The following is an 18,635-nucleotide window of genomic DNA, read 5'->3' on the forward strand; positions in this document are numbered from 1 at the left end:
ATGTATCAGATGAACAAAAAGAGCAAAGACACAGCTTCTAAGAAATTATCTGCTTATAAGCAGTGTCATCGTCAGCTCTCTTCATTAGCACATTTAGACAACTTGACGTACAACAGGTTAAGTTTATTGTCCTTCCTACCACTTCTCCAGTGATAACCCAACACTGGTAGAAATGAACTACTATCTAAGTATACCATTGCCAAGTGAAAGATTTGGGATCCAGCTCCCTACTCACCTGGTTCTTCAGCACTCTACCACATTTAAACAAAGCAGCTAGCAGTAACATCTCTGGTAAAATTCTTTACTAGAACAATATATTTTTCTCAATTACAAGAAAACTGTTTTTCACTAGAATCTTAGTAGGCAGGCACAGCAAATGTTGAAGTGAAGGAAGCCTTGAAATGATCAAAAGAACGCTAAACATGTTTTCACCGGCAGTTGAATTACAAAAAGCCAGTTATTAACAAGCAAAGATCTACAGTAGGCTTTCTCGGCAGGTAATGTACTTGTACTGAAACTGTCACTGAACATTGACCAATAATTGTAGCGTTGAGAAAAAATGATGAAGTCAGCGCTAAAGTTAGTGCACTGACTTGCCCCTAGACTGGAAAATCTAGAGACCTAGTTTGACCACTCACAGCCCTCAGCATGAACACAAAGTATCAACATTGCAATATGCACCTGCAATATAAATGAGAAAATGCAGCATGCATTTGAGTAACAATATTTTAATAGTCGAAATATTCCTCAAGTTCACCAGTAGTTAGAAAAAATGATTATGGGAAGATTCTTTTAGTTTTATATTTCAACCTCATGACTGATTCTCTATTTCCTCTATTTGTCTAGCTATCATGTCCATGGAATGATAAACACCGTCCAAACAGCTGAGCCTTCACCACATGCGCTCAAATAGTTCTGTCTTGTTATGGCTCCAGCTAGTCAAGTTATTTTCAGCAAAGGTCATCAAGTCCTGCAGTCCATTAGAAAGCAAGAAAAACAAACAAAAAAATAATCCCAGTACAGTTGTCAAGGCACAATTACTCTAAAAAGATATTTGATAGGCAGCCTGAATTGAAGTGTCAAGATAAGCCCATTCTTACAGAGAGATAGATTGCTGCTGTTGTTATTATAAGTTGTTGTCATTTTCTCTTCCGTAATCCATATCCATATCTAAATCTATGCCCTAACTCAGCAATCAGATAATTCTCATGCAGGTCATTATGGTCAGAAATAAGCTTATTTACAAAAATCCAAAGACATCTGCTTCAAAAGGAGGTCTTTATGTTGCAGATTTTGAGGTATGACACATCAGCTTAATTCTCCATGCTTTGACTGTACCTACATCTCTTCCACTTGTGTGCAAATCCAGTGTGAAGATAACTCAATCACAATTAGTCCAACATGCATCTTGTAAATATGCACTTGCATTTTGAAGTGTAATTATGCCTCATGTATTACCTAGAAAAAAAATTAATTGCTGTATTTATTCTACATAAAATGTTTGGAATTAATAGAAAAACAAACCCATCCTAGCTTCACTTGATAAATATACCTTGGGCAGACCCTGTAAGGACAGAGAGAGTGATTTAAATTCCTTGCTTATTCCAAACACAGAAGAGGCCACGGCCAGACTGGAACACCATGAGGTCTCATCTCAAAAGATACTGCTTTGCCAGCAGAGAAGTGTCTGTGTCAAACAGACTAAAGCATTTAACTGACTTCACACAGACCAAACTGCTACGCTATTGTAAACCCTGTGTGATCATTACTTGCCTGGATTAGACTGGAACTAGCAACCTAGGCCTATATATGCTATTACCTATTTTTTGGCCTGATTGCTTCCTCACACGTTGTTTAGAGTCAAAACATTTATTCATTAAAATGCAACAATCTATGGTTAGTAATTCCTTTAGTCTCTAATTCAAAGTAACATCATTTGTCATTCCTTGTTTCTATGTAGAACAGAACAATTCTACTACAGTAGATGCAGTACTACAGTGCATGTCAACGCTATACAGAAAAAAAAAAAATCACAGTGATTTATCAGCGTCAGTGTGACAGGCAATGACACAGCCAATAACAGCAAAACTGGAAGAAGTTGTCAAAACTGACTGAAAAACTAAGGTTTGCTATGTCACAGTTCATGTTAGTAGCACAGCTATATCTGAAGGGCTAAGTGTAAGACCATTCAGTCTGGCCAACTTAACCCTTCAGATATAGCTGTGCTACTAACATGAACTGTGACATAGCAAACCTTAGTTTTTCAGTCAGTTTTGACAACTTTGAGCTTGTTTCCTTTATTTTTGCACTTGCCCAAAGCAGGACAGTGATTTGCATGGTTATGCTAGCAGTCTTGGTATCGATTATTAGCACTAGTAGCTCTCAGTGCCATGGCTACCATCATTGCTTCATTACACTTGGTACTGTCCAAACAAAAGCATACCAGTTTTCTTTGTTCATCCCTTTATAGCAGTGACAGATGGGACAGACTTTTCCTTATTCTATATTACCATATATTTTCAGGAATAATTTCTATGAGTTTCATATAAGGAACACAAAAATTTCTGTATCATTTTAATAACTATGCCAGCATCAATGCATTTCCATTGACTTAGAAGTGCATTTAGGAGATATTATGATGATTGTTCATTACACAATTTAATGAAAAGTTAATCCAAGCAATCTCCCCCCCGCCCCCCTGTACTTGACAAAGAGTTACTGCTGCGAGTTTTCAGTACAGAATTTACAAGTGTTAAGTGTTACAGTGCATAACTCATGCAACGGAACATTAAAGTTACTTGCAACAATTGTGAAATTACACAGTGATAACAACAAAGAAAGAACTATACATCAAACGTGTCTGCTTGAGATGCTGTAGTTATAAAGGGAAAAGAAAACAGGAAGGTTTACACACAGAAAGGTTATTGCCAGAAAAATCACCAAGTCGATGAGGTGCACGCACTTCATGCAGGATGTTGCCTTTTTAATTCTGTTCAGATTTCCTCTTCTGATAGCCGTAGAACACAGCCTAACACTATCGTGCACGATAACACACTTGGATGTAATGACTTTCATGTAATTCAAATGGATGCATTAGAGCACCATGTGTGAAACTGAAAGGAGGAGGAAATGAATAAACATGGAATATAAGAACTCCATCAGTTCAATAAAACACGAAGTATCATTCAGTGCCTACTGTGCCAGGACCAGAGGTGTTGCTTATGAAGGATCCAGGTTTTTTAATTTATTTAGTGGTTCATTCCAATATTATTACAGTTATATAACAGAAGGAAAGATGCTCTCTTTGCAGAAAGAGATACTAATTTTAAAACCTGCCTCACTTCTATTTGGTGAGCAGCACATGATCAAGGAAAGTGCATCTTTGACTGCAGAAACAAAAATAATCCTAAAACCTCAAAACAAACTCAGAATTTCTTAATCAGTCTAAACTTTTTTCTCAGTCTAAATGTGGCAGTTTATGCAGAAGCGTAAGATAGTATTTTGAGTTCATACAAAACAAGGGAATAACATTTAAAATAACTTAAAACACCTACACTCCCTATTACCTAGTGTGTTTCTCTCCCAACAAGCATTTTGTCCATGTCCTATTGATTTTTTCAGTGTTTATTCATCCTCAAAGATCAGCCTAAACATTGCATTATGTAATTTGTGACCAGATAGGTACACAGAGTTTGTAACACTGAATACCCAAGTATTCTGCAAGTGCATAGTAGTAGCTGTTCACGACAGGTCAGTAGGCCCAGACACGTATATAAATGTTTTAAAGCCTTAAGAATAAGAACATCCTTTGTCCAGGTCACTCTGGTTTGCCAGATAATTGTCAGAGAAGTTATTAAACTCAGTGAATAAATATTTTGTAATAAGTAGTTCAACCAGCTGACTCAAAGGTCTCTCAAACTTGCACTGTTCTGTTTGCTGGCCTGTAAAGGACTTACTTGAAGGAGCCCAGATTTCCACTGGAAACAGTTCTCCAACTCTAAATAAACATTTTGGCCAAGCATATACTATTGCTAAGAGGGGAACAGACTCCAAAATTTAGAGCTTTATTTTGCCACTACTGCTTTTCATTCTACCTGGACCCAAGGCATATAAAGATGTGAAAATGTAACAAAAGCATTCTCCTTGGCAATGTCACACCCCAACAGTATTTTCAATGTGATGTTGACCGGTTTTGTTCAAATTCTGATTAGAAGTCAGCTCTTGGTTCCTTTCAGCTGTTCTACCCATTCCTTATTACTACTAATACATAGTTTTTGATACATATCTAGACAGACACAAATGATTCTTGACCAATCATTTGGTTTAGCAAGGCAGTATTTGGCACATCTCGCTACAGAAATCTAGGCACTCCAAGTCATTTGGATGAGACTTCCAAGATCACAGGGAGACAGATCAACACCATGCTGACCTGCCACCTGTCACTTAAGTGTTTTGCTAGAAAACCACCATGCAGTCAGCCGCCACAAAGCAAGAAACCACTCAATTATTTCCAAGTCAGTGGATTGATGTTTATCCTGTTTACATAAAGGAGGGAAATCCAGATAGTGGTAGGGAGGCCAGCGTAGAGTAGCCTTTGCCACTAGCATATACAAACTTCACAGGACATCAAGTTCTGGAGTTCAAAGTAATTCAGTACGGCCCATTTGCAGTACATCTATACACTCTAGGAATTCAGACACGTTAGCCTAGTTAGGTTTTTTGAGCCTTTGAAATACAAGTTTTTTAGTTTTCTTTTGGTTTTGTTTTTTCAATGCAGTGACGATGGTGCTTTTCAGAAGCATCACCCTTAGGACAAAATTGAATTCCTGTTCAAACAGTAAACTGTACATCTGCTCAATTTTAATACAGCATCTTTCATTTAATGCAAAGCCATTGCTGTAAAATACTTTGTGTGAATGCGTTACTGTTAGCTAGTCCAAGAGCTATCAGTATGAAGTGGTGACCCAGCTTTGAACGTTCAGTTCTTACATTGCAGGTAGGCTTCCAGAAGCCTGCCTGCAGAGACAGTTGGGACATACTTTAAGGAGGATTTTTCAAAAGCTTCCAGTATTAGCTTAACCCTGCTTCCAGAAGTCTAAGATTATTTTTAGTCATTGTTTCTGTCACAGGCAAAAGCAGAGTCTTTCAGTACATCAGAATGTCTCCAGACTAAGTCATAGCACCTAAGTTTGTGGGGTTTTTTAACACACGCATTTCATATCCTCATTTTTAACAAAGTCTTATGTAAGTTTTATTCTCACTTTAAAACTGTTATTTTGGGCCTGAGCTGTAACATTCCAAAAATCAGCCATCAACTTCCCTTTTCAGCACTGGAAAGCTTTGTGCAGGACCCAGAGGTGAAGTAGAAACAAAAAGGTGATTTTACATCACTTGGAGGTCTGCTGGACCTCTGACAGCAAGTTCCAACTGCCTTTATTTGGCTAACTATCACTGTGGAAAGATCAACTAGCTAATTCTATATATTGAAGACTATGAAAACTGTTGAAAAAATCCTTCTACTCATAAGAACTCAACTGTACTGAAAGACTAAATGGTATCAAGGCGGAGGAACTGGGTCTCCAAATCAACTGTCCCTTCACATGCCCAACATCGCTTATCTTCCCATTCTCACCTCCTCTGCTTCCTTCCCTCCCAGGAAGACGATAAATACTACATATTTAATAAGATACTATCTCTACTGTTCTCACTTCTACTTCCTTTGACTTTGAAGAAATCTGCTGCTTTCCAGAAGATTCAGAGACCTGACAGAGATTCAGGGTTACACATAGAGTTCTGCTGCATCCGATTGCACCTAACCTCTTAGTTCACTTAGATCTATTGAGATAAATCACATAAGTGAGTGAATCCTACACAGGTGCCTCATGGAGCACTTTTAAAGTTGAGAGGCTTATTGCACAAAGGAACTTGTTGCTCACACTTTTAGCTTCAAAAGGATGGAACCACTACTACATGTCAGCTGTTGTTTCGCACTGACTAGGGAAGATATGCATGTTAAGAGTCTCCTTTGCACCAGCTTAGTTCCTTTTTAAATGCATTTATACTAAATGATTTTTTGATAGGGAACAAAAAAAGCGTATCTGTGGAACAAGTCATTAACAGTCTCAAGTTTGGAAGCAGCCTAAGTGCTCAAGTTGCCTCCAGCAGTAAAGATGACACAGCCTTCTAAACAGCATTAAACATTTAGGGACATAAGCCACTAATGAAACATAATAATTCTTAAGCCACTAATATACAGAGACAAATGCAGTTTTACACACAAACATAAGCAGGTAATGTCTTATGCGAACCCCCTTGAAAACAGATTAAAGCATACTTCTTAGGTGTATGGTTAAGTGCTTGCTGAGGAAGAGACAGTGCATAAGCAAGCTTTTCTCTTTAAGGTGTAAGTGCACAGGTTGCTAAACAGGAAAATTCTCTACTATGTATCATGCAACTTTATTACCAAATCAGTATTTTTCAAACTCAAACACAAGTTAGAGTCAGATGAAAGTCAGAGCTTGAGGCAGAAGTGAAAATTAAACTACTCCTGTATGTTTTATATGCAAAAAATAGCTGCTTTCAACTGTCAGTATTGATGTTTTCGTTGGGTTGTTTGGTGGTTTGTTTTTTTTTCCCTTAAGATGGAAAATGAACTTTTGAGGTTACAGAACCTGAAAAATGTTTATGTCACAGGACAGGGTCTTTTTTAGAAAGGTTAAGCAACTAAAAGCTTGGACATTATAGTTAAAATTAGTAATCTTGACAAAAGATGCTCATTGCTATACTTGATTATTAATAAAGTGATTAATTTTACCCTCTTCCCCTGAACTACAGGTTAATGATAATGAACAGAGGCTACTGTGAGAATCTGGGAATCTTTCCAGTTCCTAGTTCATTTGGATCTATCAAAGGGTCAAGCACAGCTTAAGCCCCGGAGCCAATAAAGAGACATTGCCATCTTTCGTTATTACAGACAGGAGCTAACCAGGATGCCATAAAAATTGAACCCCTCTAAAGCAGCTAGTTACATACAGAATCATATCACAACGTTTTTCCAGAGCTATCTACTGCCATCTGAGAATACCACATGGTCAGGTACGTCCAGTGCAGACAACTCATTGGTCTCACATAGGAATACACATGCTCTCAGCACCTTCAATTTGATATATCCCGAATCTGAGGCTAATGCAAGGAAGAGGCACCTGGATGATGGCCTTTCACTCAGGTCAACTTCCTCTGTCACCAGGTCTTGCTCTCCAGTTGTCAATGCACTTTTTTCTTCTCTTGCATTGTCACATATTAAAGACACGCATTTTCAAAATATTACTATGATCAGCTGATATAATCCTGTAACTTTGGAATTCTGCTCATAGATGCCATACAGAATCCCATACAGAACAGATACTGTGAAACTCTGTTGCTATCAATATGTGAATTGAACTTAGACCACACAGTGGGAGCAATACTGACACATGTGACTAAACAGCATGTTAATTTAAGATCTTTATCAGCATGAAGATTTTTACAAGAAATCCAAGCTGTCATGATCTATTATTTCTCAAAGTAACAGTTAATAGTATCATACATTGTTTGGAAAATACCTATACTGGCAAGAAGGAAACATTTTCTGAGACACTGATTGAATAATTCCATCATAAAATGCTTACAGATGCACTTGCTTCCTATCCCTCTATTTTTGCTTACAAAGACAATAAGGAGGGAGCACGTTTATGTAACCTAAATTGTTCCAAGAAACCCTTTATTCTTCACACACCAAGAATTATAAACAAAGGTGTTAGTCCATTCCAGACTTAATGGGTTCCCTGGGACCATATCATTAAAGAAACCGAAAAATCCAAATAAGAAAGTTGGGGTTTTTTTTGATGCTTTTGACACTACCTTTAGGAAGTGAACAAAGACACACTGTCAAAAGCAGAAACGTGCACAAAATGTTACTGTTTGTTCCCCATGAATGCAGAGGTATACTTACTCAACGAAAGAAATTCCACTGCTCTCCTGAGATTTCCTCCCTTTAGTTGAATTTAGTGCCAAGTTCACTCAGCTAAAGTTTGGGTTGTGTTAGCATGCCAGATAAATGTTCCTGTAAGTCAGGTCTGTTACTCAATCAAAAATTAAGTGCCAAGCAAAAATTTGGTCTTGTATAGTAACTTGCAAAGTTACATGAATTAAAAAATGACCATTAATAGACCATTCTTGTCCCTTACTTTACAGAATGCAAGCATTGCTTTTAATTGAAAATACTTGGTAAATACTTTCTCTACTATGCGGCCTAATTTTGTGTAATTTCTCCTCCAGCTACGCCTTTCGGACATGTCAAGGGATCACAAACTTCTACGTTGCTCAAACAGTAACTACAGTATGGCCTCTGCAGTGTCTTAAGTTCCTTCAGAAGCTTCCGCTTTTTCTGAAGTAAGTCTCAGGTGACAAATTCTTTTTATACGAAAACTATCAATGTAAGACAAGTATTTGCTAGAGTGTGGTCAAAAGAACTTCGGAAGCACAAGGACAGGGTGACTGATCTGCAGGACCAGGGAAGCAGCAAGAAGGAACAGAGAAGATCTTAACCCAAGAGGAATACAATTTAATTAAAAATGAGAGGGGGGAAAAGAAGCTGTCTCATTTGAAACAAAGTATGCCCAGTACCAAAATTCCCATGGTTTCTAGTGGATGCCTATATTACACTATCAATATCTGCTACTGTAAGGAAGAACAAGCAGAATTAGATCTGTGGTTCTCAAATATCAGAATAAAACATTACTGCAAACACTACAACTGACCTACACTTAGGTTTACTTTTCCTGAAAAAAGTTAAAGAAAATCCCTGATTTTTCACACAAAATTCTGTATTTTTAACAAAAAAGATATGCTATACGAAATGTATACATAGACTTCAGATTTTATCTTTTTATCCAAAAATAAGCTGGAAATCCTCTTACTAAAACTTAAATGAATTGGAAAAACCCCAAACAGCTTTTATGTAAAAGCACTGATCTTTTTTTTTTTTTTTCCTATGAAAATAACACATAACACATGCTCTCCATTAAACGCACAACTACTTTTAAATATGATGTGGGTTTTCAATATATGTTTGAAATAAACTAACATTTGGGCTATAGCAAAGCCTGCAAAATGAACTATGCGGAACCAGGGCATGCAGTACGTAAGTACGCTGTAATTGTGGTAAGCCAAAGCAACACAGCATATGTGATCAGATGGGCTAGGTATATATAGGCTGCCATTTGATGCTAGCCATTTACTTGGAAAAGCCACAGAGCTGAGCAAAAAAACTTTTGCTCTTCTGACATTTTCTTCATTTTACTCACAATAAAGAATAAAAACAGAAGGTAGAGCACAAAACTTTCTTTTGTTTGGGTTGTACTCAGGCAACACCTTCATAATCAAAGAAAAAATTTGTTGCACGCAGTATAACCAAAACCTGAAGAAACTGTAAGCCACAAATATCTTTAATAGAACTGTTTCAGAATTGTATGATCAAATTAAAGACTACCAACAAGCATACCTACTTGTCCTATGAATCAGGCACATCATCGAGAAAAATATATATCATTGCATCAGTAACATGAACCTACTTTACCTACAAAAGATGAAACCAGCAAGCAATGAGACATTAACAAATTGCTGGGAGAGTTTATTTTTAAACTCTGACTTGACACAGAATATGCTTTGCAACACAACTTCTGAAGTTAATTCATTAAATTCAGAACATTCAAACAGGTAAATAATTTCAAGACAGAACAATCACCAGTTTTGCTTTAAAACATTTAATGATTTCATTGCAGCAAACAGAACAAACTACTAGATAAACAATTAAAACCCCACCTATACCACGGTACCACACAGAATCATAGCTACTATGTTGAAGTTTGTGAAAGCAGCACAGTAATGCCTTTGCAGATTAGTCTTCGTACTTCATACAGAGTATGCAGCAGAACTACTAGCAAACAGAAGCTGGTTTTCACTGAACTCTAATTAGAAACTCAAGAATGCAAGCCATAAGGGCAGACACAGACAAATCCTTAAGAAAAATATGACTTACCAGACAGATGAATTTAGCTGTCTCAAATGCAAAGGAAGTTAAGAAATTTTTGTATATGTAGATCTTGCTTATTTAGCCCTTTATGAAGGTTTCTCTCAAGAAACTAATTTAACTCACAGGCAAGAGTCTGCAAAAGAAAAAGAGAAAGAATCTGAGCTGCTGGCTGATGTTTTTGTTCTAAGAACATTTGAGCTATTTTCAGCAGCAATGGGCTTGCCTACAATCAAAATGAAAATGCAATACAGAATAACCAGCCTCCCAACCCAAGCCAAAAAAAAATAAATAAATCAGGAAATCCATAGCAAAAAACATTGTTCATTGCCCAAATTTTTATTTAAAGACACAGAAAGAGCAGGGAACAGCCACTGTGGATGATGAATGAAAACACTGTTAAAAGGAAATCTGGGACCTGGAAGACTATTACCTGTAGCTCAGGAAACAAACCACCATGGATATTGTATGTGAAAAACACATTTTGAGTTTGGTCATCTCTGAAGATGCTTTGCCTTCTTTACACAAGGGTTCATCCGAGATGGAAGAACTTCTATTTGCATTTAAGCGCATCATATGCGGCTGGTATACACATCCGAGGACAGGACAAAGCAGTTTACCAAGAATGAAGCCAGTAGTTTGTTTCTAGATTGCATCTTAAGTTTCCAGTTTCACCAGTGCTATTTTGGAAGCTTAGTGAACTGAAGCTGCTGGCACTCCATTTTTTTCTGCAAGGGCCATTCAGTGACATGATAAAGATCTCCCTGGCTTCTTCTGCCACATCCCCAACCAGCCAGCTTACCCTCCCATAACCTAAAAATACTGAGAAATGTAAAGTACTAATACAAATTAACGACTAACAGAAGAGACACAAAAACATCTTGATGAGTACATAAAAGCTAATTACTTTGAAGTATCAGACAACACAGGTAAACTAAGTCAGTGGAAAACCAGTACTGCTATTTAACCTCTTGACGCTTCTTCTGGTACAGGAAGCAGCTTCCAAGATGTCCCTCTATATATCTCAGCAATTCTGACAGACACAACTTACTTTGCTTCACCAGCACAACTTTTTGCACAAGTCCACACTGTTAGGCACTGCCACTGAAAAACTTGTTACTTTTGTTCAAGGAAAAGTTATGAGATTTGAGGCTACTCTCTACTCAAAACCTAAAACTGGCTGGTGTGCTAAAATTGCAAAATGTTTCAATATCTATAAAGTTTCCAATCGAGTCTACTTAAGCATGCATTTTCGAATGCCATGGGTCACCTTAATTTCTGATTTATTTGTGAACAGTAACTCTTTGAAAGTTATACCAACATATGAAACAGGATGCCAGACACACAGGCTATTCTGTAAACTATTAAAATAGTAAAAGCAATGCTTGTTGTTTAAAACAAAAAGCGTATTTGTTCCTGAAGACTCACATAAAAATCATTAGATATAATATACTTATAACAACAATGAAAAAGCTGCCAAGTGTGAAAATATAGCATAACTTCTTTCTGAATTAGCTCAAAAGCATCCCCTCCATTTGATCTCAACTATTTTTAGTGTTACTGTAGTTAAAAGCAGCTACAACAAAAACCACAACCCCACAAACTCTAAATACAAAGCCACTAAATTAATCATTATTGCTGCTTCATTCCAAATGGCTAGTTTAGGACTATTATTTTAGCACAAAACTAGTTAACGGAAGTTAAAAAGCTCAGTTTACATTTAACTTGAGATCCATGAACAAAGAGATTTAAGGACTCCGATACCTTAAATTTCAGACAATGTGTGAATTATAGCCAGGTTGAGAGCTGTAATGGTCAGGTGGAACATGCAGCATAGTTTGTAAAAAATATATTAGACCTGTATGTATGTCCTGGTCTGGCTGGGACAGAATCACAGGCCAGCCACGCTAGGCAGGCTGTTAGCAGTTTGGAGTCAGCTATAGGTATAGCTCATACCATAATATCATGCTCAGCATAAAGGTGGGAGGTTTGCTGAGGAAGGGGAGCTCCTGAGAACTGCTCTCCTGTCAATTGTCACCTCTGCATATTCATTTGGCTGAGTATAACTTAGTATACCTTTGTTGGTATTAGTGCTGTTCCATTAAATCTGTTTTTACTTCAGCCTATGGATCTGCTCTCCTTTCCCCCATTCCCCTTCCTGGCTGGTGAGGGGCTGTCTGGTGATAGAGCAACTGTTACAGTTTAGCCCCAGATGCAGGCTAAACGTAGACAATGTACCAGACTACTACTGTCAGATGCTACCTTAGCATGCTATCCACAATGCTTTCATTTGGTGGTTACAAGCTAAATGAACAAATGCCTGTATGCCAAATAGCAATACTATGAGAATATGAAAATAGAAGAATGTGTTAAAACCACTATTAGCAGTATCAATTAACTACTGAAATAATACAATACACAATGCTTTACAGTGCAGCATTTCTTTTCTGAAGCATTTTCTCAAAAGGCGGATTTACCATCAGTGCTTAAACCATTTTGGTACCTTGTTTCTTCATACACTCTCTGCAACTGTTTTTTTTTGCATAAATAATTATTTACCTATTAGTAATTTATAGCATTTACTAAACATGACATAAGCACTGTTTCGGTATATATTGAGATGTGCTTTAACTACTGGATATAAATTGGATGATCTTTATTTACAGGAAACATTAGATACTGTAAATATCATATATACCATTTAGGTCTCAAAGAAAAATGTATCTGTATGTGTATTAGTGAAATAGATAAATATATCACTACTACCAAGATTATCACCTTATGCTTTTCAGAGGCTGATTATCATATTTCCACTTTGTGGCTATGAACAACATTGAACTCAAGCATATCGTTTCTTTAGTGGCACAATGCAGCGTGATTTAACCAATGGGTGGTATTAAGCAATTCAAACATGACCAAGAATCATACAGTTCACACTGCTAATGTAGGTACTTGGTGCAACTCTCCAAGTGCTCCATGACCATGCTACAGGACAGTTCTGATAAACCAGAAGAAAGAATCTTCATAGACGAGAAAGGGATGAGATCACATGTTGATAGACAAGAACTGCATACCTGCTCCACCGCACAGGTTCATATAAAGTAAATCTTGAGTTTTCTAGACCTATCTCTTCAAACTCAGTTGAGTCAATAAACTTCACATAAAATGGCTGAAGAAGAATCCTCCTTTCTGAGAAGTCTCCCTGTGTACATTTCAAGATATGTAGATGAACACTGTACAATCAGATGTAATGACTTTTTTTCCTTTGTATTATTCTATACATGTTTCTATTCAAATCTTTTAATAGTAGTGGAATACCTTCTAGTAACATGGTAACATGTCTAAATGAATTGCATGTTACCTGCCCCAGGAAGAAACAAGGAGTATGGATAAGATATTTTCATTTTTTTTTATTTTTTCCAAATGACCACTTTTCTTGAATTTGAACCAAACTGTGATAGGTAACATTAAATGCATTTAACATTAGAGAATGCAAGCACAGTGCACGCACTGTGCATCTGCAGAAGTCTCTTAAGTTCATTCATAGAACTGATCATTTCAACCTCTGAAATGAGTATTTCCCAGACTACAGAAAAAATCTGCAGAAGGAAGGAGGGAAGCTACCAACCACATACTTTGTTCTGGACTTCAGCTAGTCTTGCAAGTGACTTGGACACATATGACCCTGAAGGGTCTTACAAATAAGAACGAAACTTTTTTCAATGTCTCAGATGTGCTTTCAGTAGCTTCCACTGCTGAAAAGCAATGAAGCTATACAGAAGCATGGCCTTTCCCCTGGACAGGTTGGAATACCTAGTTACACATATAGACCGTTACTTGTGGTTGTGTCTACATAATGTAAAATAAATGAAAAACGCATGGACACATGTGTTAGCCTACCGCCAAGAATAGCTGTCTTCAGCCAAATGCATTATATGCCTGTAAAGCCGAAGGATGAAAATAGATGGAAAAAGATAAAACTCCAGTGACATCAGTTTAATTTCTAAAGTTCAGCTAGATTTTAGATTTGGCATCATCAGGTGAGTTGTAATTGGCCTTCACCTATGTTCAGTATGACTATGCTCAGGGATGATAGGGTGACAATGGTCACCAGTTAATCAGAACACATACCTGAACAGTCTGTTTCTTGAGAATTGGTATGAAGTTCATTTCTTTGATACTTTCTTAGAACATTTCTGCTCTATTTCACTCATATCTGACATAAGATATTTACAGTTATCACAAAACCACTAAAAAGTTATTTATTGATGTTCAGTTTACACATTTCCTACTTAATACATTAGGATTAATCATTATGTGTTAGTATAGGAAACCTAGTATAAATTTCTCACCAATGAAAACTTTGTTTTTATAAACAAATTTCTTCAGAAAATTAAAAAAAAAAATAAATTATGTGAGCTCCTTTCTCCTACTCCAAAATTTCTAGGGCCTCATTAACCAGAAAAGCTTCTCAAATCCTCACTAGGGCAACTCAGTGTATTGATCAAAACTCACAATAAACTTCCATTAAGTACAAAAATCAAGACTTGACTGAGAATTAAGAGGTAGGAAATTTTTAGGTAGGAAAGTACTTCAGACAGCTTTCTTCTAGATTAAAAGTTCTTGCCAGGTTACTTCTAAATACATCTTGATAACCTATGTCATCATGCATGCCTCTACCTCATGTAGTGGCAGTAGCTTAAGAATTGTCATATTAGAATGACAGCACACATAACAATCACTACACACAATTTTCTTTAGTTAGGTATATATAAAAAGGTACTTTGGAAATTTTATAGACCACCATATGAAAAAGAACTCCTGAAAAGACTTCAACATTAAAAATCCACATAAACAACAAATCCTGAATTTCAGTCTCTACAACAATTTCATTAGAGCTACACATTGAAAAAGGTGGATCATCTATTGAAAAGTAACTTGATTCAAGCTTTCAAAACATAGGATTCAACATTGCAAAAAAGACTGTGCAGGCAGCCAGTTTACTGTGATAGTTACATCTGATAACATATATGATTACATCTTTTTCCTAACCCTAAAAAAAATAAGTTACCTCAATGAACTACCCATGATGATTATGTTAAAATACTTCAAAAATTCTCCCAGAGTGGCTTCAAAGCAGTATTGCACTTACATATGTATCTGTCCCAGAACACATGGCAATAGAATCTTTGGTCAAGACATTTCAAGAAGTGGTAAATTATCTACATCCCTCAGGGACAATGAATTGCAACCTGCATGAATAGTACAGAAAAGACACACACAGCATTTATCGCTGCTTTACGGCTTCATAATTCCCATACTGAAGCTCTAGCTAGAAAACTCTCATCTGTAACAAAACTTTCAAAGCAGAGTGAAGTTTGTTATAGTCCACACAATGAAATTATTTTTTTTATTGCTCTACTAGCACATTGCTCTCCTGCATAAGCAACTCAGTTCTTCAGTATCTCAGTATATCCCAAAATAGCCCTGAATGTAAAAAAAGCAGAGTGTGACACCCTGCCTAAAGAGTTACTTTCCACCATTTCCTTCAAACAATTAATGGTGTATGGCCCACCTCACTAATATCATTAGGAAATAATAAAGTTATTAAACTTTTCTCTCCAGATTTAGTAAAAGAGTGTTTCATCCCTATATAACTCATTAGAAAAACTTGGAAACTGAGAAGGAAGATCAAAAAGAGGAAGCTTGAAACTGTGGGGTTTTTTTGGGCTTTATTCTTCAGAAAGCACTCAAGAGCCAGCCAAGAGTTATCAGGCAACCTCTGAATCCCACAGAGTATCTGAGAAGCCTTCTGAATTTGTTACAGAAGTGTTTTACTGATAACTCACACATTTTAAAGACACGGATCAAGACATCAAGTATAAAGAATCATGCTCTCATTTCATTAACACCAACCAATGTTTGGTCAAAATGGCAGATGTGTGGTGGAGAGTTACCTCTGCTGTTCCAGAGAACAGCAGATCTGCATTCTAAAGTCTTTAAAAAACACCACCTGTCTTTAGCTATATTCAGTTCTCATTTTTGACTATGGAATTTGTGAAGTCTGCTCCGCACCCCAATTATAATAAAATTTTCTCTGATGATAGAAAAAATATTATTATATAAGACCGAAATTCCTAGTCAGGTTTTTTTGTCCAAGATGCTTTGTGAATAAGCAGCTCTGCCATCACAGTAAGTTGAGTTTACCATACAACTTAAAATTTGCTTTTCAGGAATCTTGATACATCAGAGAACTTTTATAAAAGCTACAAAGTGTCACTGACTGTCTTTATGGTTAGATGTTTCTGAAGATGTAAAAGGCTTTGATACAGAGTCAGCATCTACAAATTTGTGACTTTTTTTATGCTTGAGATCTAATACATTAAAAGCAAAAAATAAGATGCTTATCGAGACAATACACCTCTGGCAAATTAATGTGTTTTCTAAACAGAAGCTGAAAAGACAGCTAGTACCAAATTTTCTGCCAGTCACCTTTGGCAAAATTGGGTTCAATTTCATTGCTGCAGATTTATTTTGACATTTAAGGACTCAAAAATAATGTCAGTCACTGAAATGGTTATTGTTTTTAATAAGTTTAATAACTGCATTATATAATATACGGTCCTTGAAAAATTACCATATCTTTAACTGAGCACCAAATAAATATATTAAAACATAAGGAGACTGAAGCCTGAAGTGAAATCTCACACATTTAAGAACCCTCAACTTTTAAAAGCGTATTATCTAAATATTTAGAGCCTCTTGATCATCTGTTGTAACCATTGCAATACTTATGCCAATTTCACTTAACTGTCAGGAAAATATATAACTGCTCTCCTAATGACTGGAAAAGCGACTACAGTCACTGCAGCTATCATTGTGAAACTGGACCAAGAGTATGATATACCTGCTAAGAGCACTATTTTGCTGGTAAAACTAACTGCCTCTGTTCCAAGAGTAAACAGTTAAAAAATGTATGGGGAAATAAATATGAAAACGCCTTTCCAGGAAATGAAGAACAGAAGCTTATTGTTTATCTAACTCTTTATACACACCGCTAGTCCATTGTTTCAAGAACTTTGTACAAGGTTATTTGTCTTTCAGACTAATTTTCTGCTAGAATGTGCTCAACTACTGTGTAAGACAGTGGGGGTTTTTTTGGAGGGTGCTAGATGCATTAGGGAGCAGGGTTTCCCTAATGGCCTATACCTCAGACATGTAAACAAGCTAGGACTCTAAACCTGCAATGCTCATCATGACTTACCAACTCAAATCACAGAGGAGTTGAACTAGCTGCTCAAAACAATTTTTGAGCCCAAATCCAAAGAGACAATCTTTAAAACACCCATTTTACATATACTCAAATTCCTAAGTATCTCTCTATATATGTCTTTTAACAGTAAAGTTCCCAGTTACCTAAAATTCTCCTGCTGGACAAAGCACGTGGTGTCTCATCTTGATGAAATCACTTTGGTGATAGCTGTCACGTACAAACTTGTGTTTTATCAACCTTGTGTCTGAAGCACAAACATCCATAAGATATTCTCAGGTTATTTCCACTCTTCAGAAAAACAGTCGAAGATGGTGTTACCCCACCACATTTTATTTAAAAAAAAAAAACAAACCAGCAAACAAAACAAAACACTATACTGATGGTCATTAAAACACCTGCCACAGATACTGAAAACCTGGATTAAATTTCCAGAAGGATTTACAGTCACATCTCCCCCTTTGCTGACACAGAATACTAAGCAACAAGCTACTGTCTGGTCTTTTGAGGACACTGGCCCATCTCTCATAGAGTAATTACAGACTTCATGTGGCTCAGAGAGCAAGCCTGACTCTCTCTCTTTAGCTTAAGAAAGAATTTACCTAGGAGAAAGAAAAATTTTAGGTACTGTCTCTCCTCCAGTTATTCTGAAATATTAACAACCCAACAATATACTCTGAAATATTAACAACTTCCAACACTTGGCCATGTAGAAGACTGTGCCCCCTTCTCAAGGGAGAATTGCCATCACTAGGCTTTGAGGCCATACATGCTCCTGTGCACAGCTGCTGCTCTCAGTCTCAAACTAGCTGGTCCATGCAAAGCAAAAGAAATTCACAGAAGAAACATAAGTCCAAATTCCCTCTTTTCACTTCACAGAGAGTTATGTTACAGAGCTCACAAGGCCTAATGCCATTCTGCTTTTTCTTAAACCACCAGATTATGGCCAGGCCAGCTTTACACCTCCGCACTCTTTGTTGAATTTCTATTCCAACTACCACGACTAAATCCACAAAGGAATTTAGGCTCAATAATTAACACAACGGTGTTCAGCCAATTTGTTAAGCTGCCAATTTAGTAAAGAAAAAATAGGGGACCTATATTAAAAGCAGTCCTTAGCTTTACCAATCAAGTAATTTTAACGTTTTCTGCTACTCATAGCATAGAGGGTAGGGGACAGCAGACCTACAGCAACTGAAGCTTTCAGGCATTGAACCCCAGGGTGAAGAAAATTATACCTGTCACCTCAACCGAGTACAAAACCTCTCACTAGAAGTCAAACAACAGGTAAAAGCA

This window comes from Leptosomus discolor, chromosome 4, assembly GCF_034619465.1.
Source record: "Leptosomus discolor isolate bLepDis1 chromosome 4, bLepDis1.hap2, whole genome shotgun sequence".
Classification (NCBI taxonomy): domain Eukaryota; kingdom Metazoa; phylum Chordata; class Aves; order Leptosomiformes; family Leptosomidae; genus Leptosomus; species Leptosomus discolor.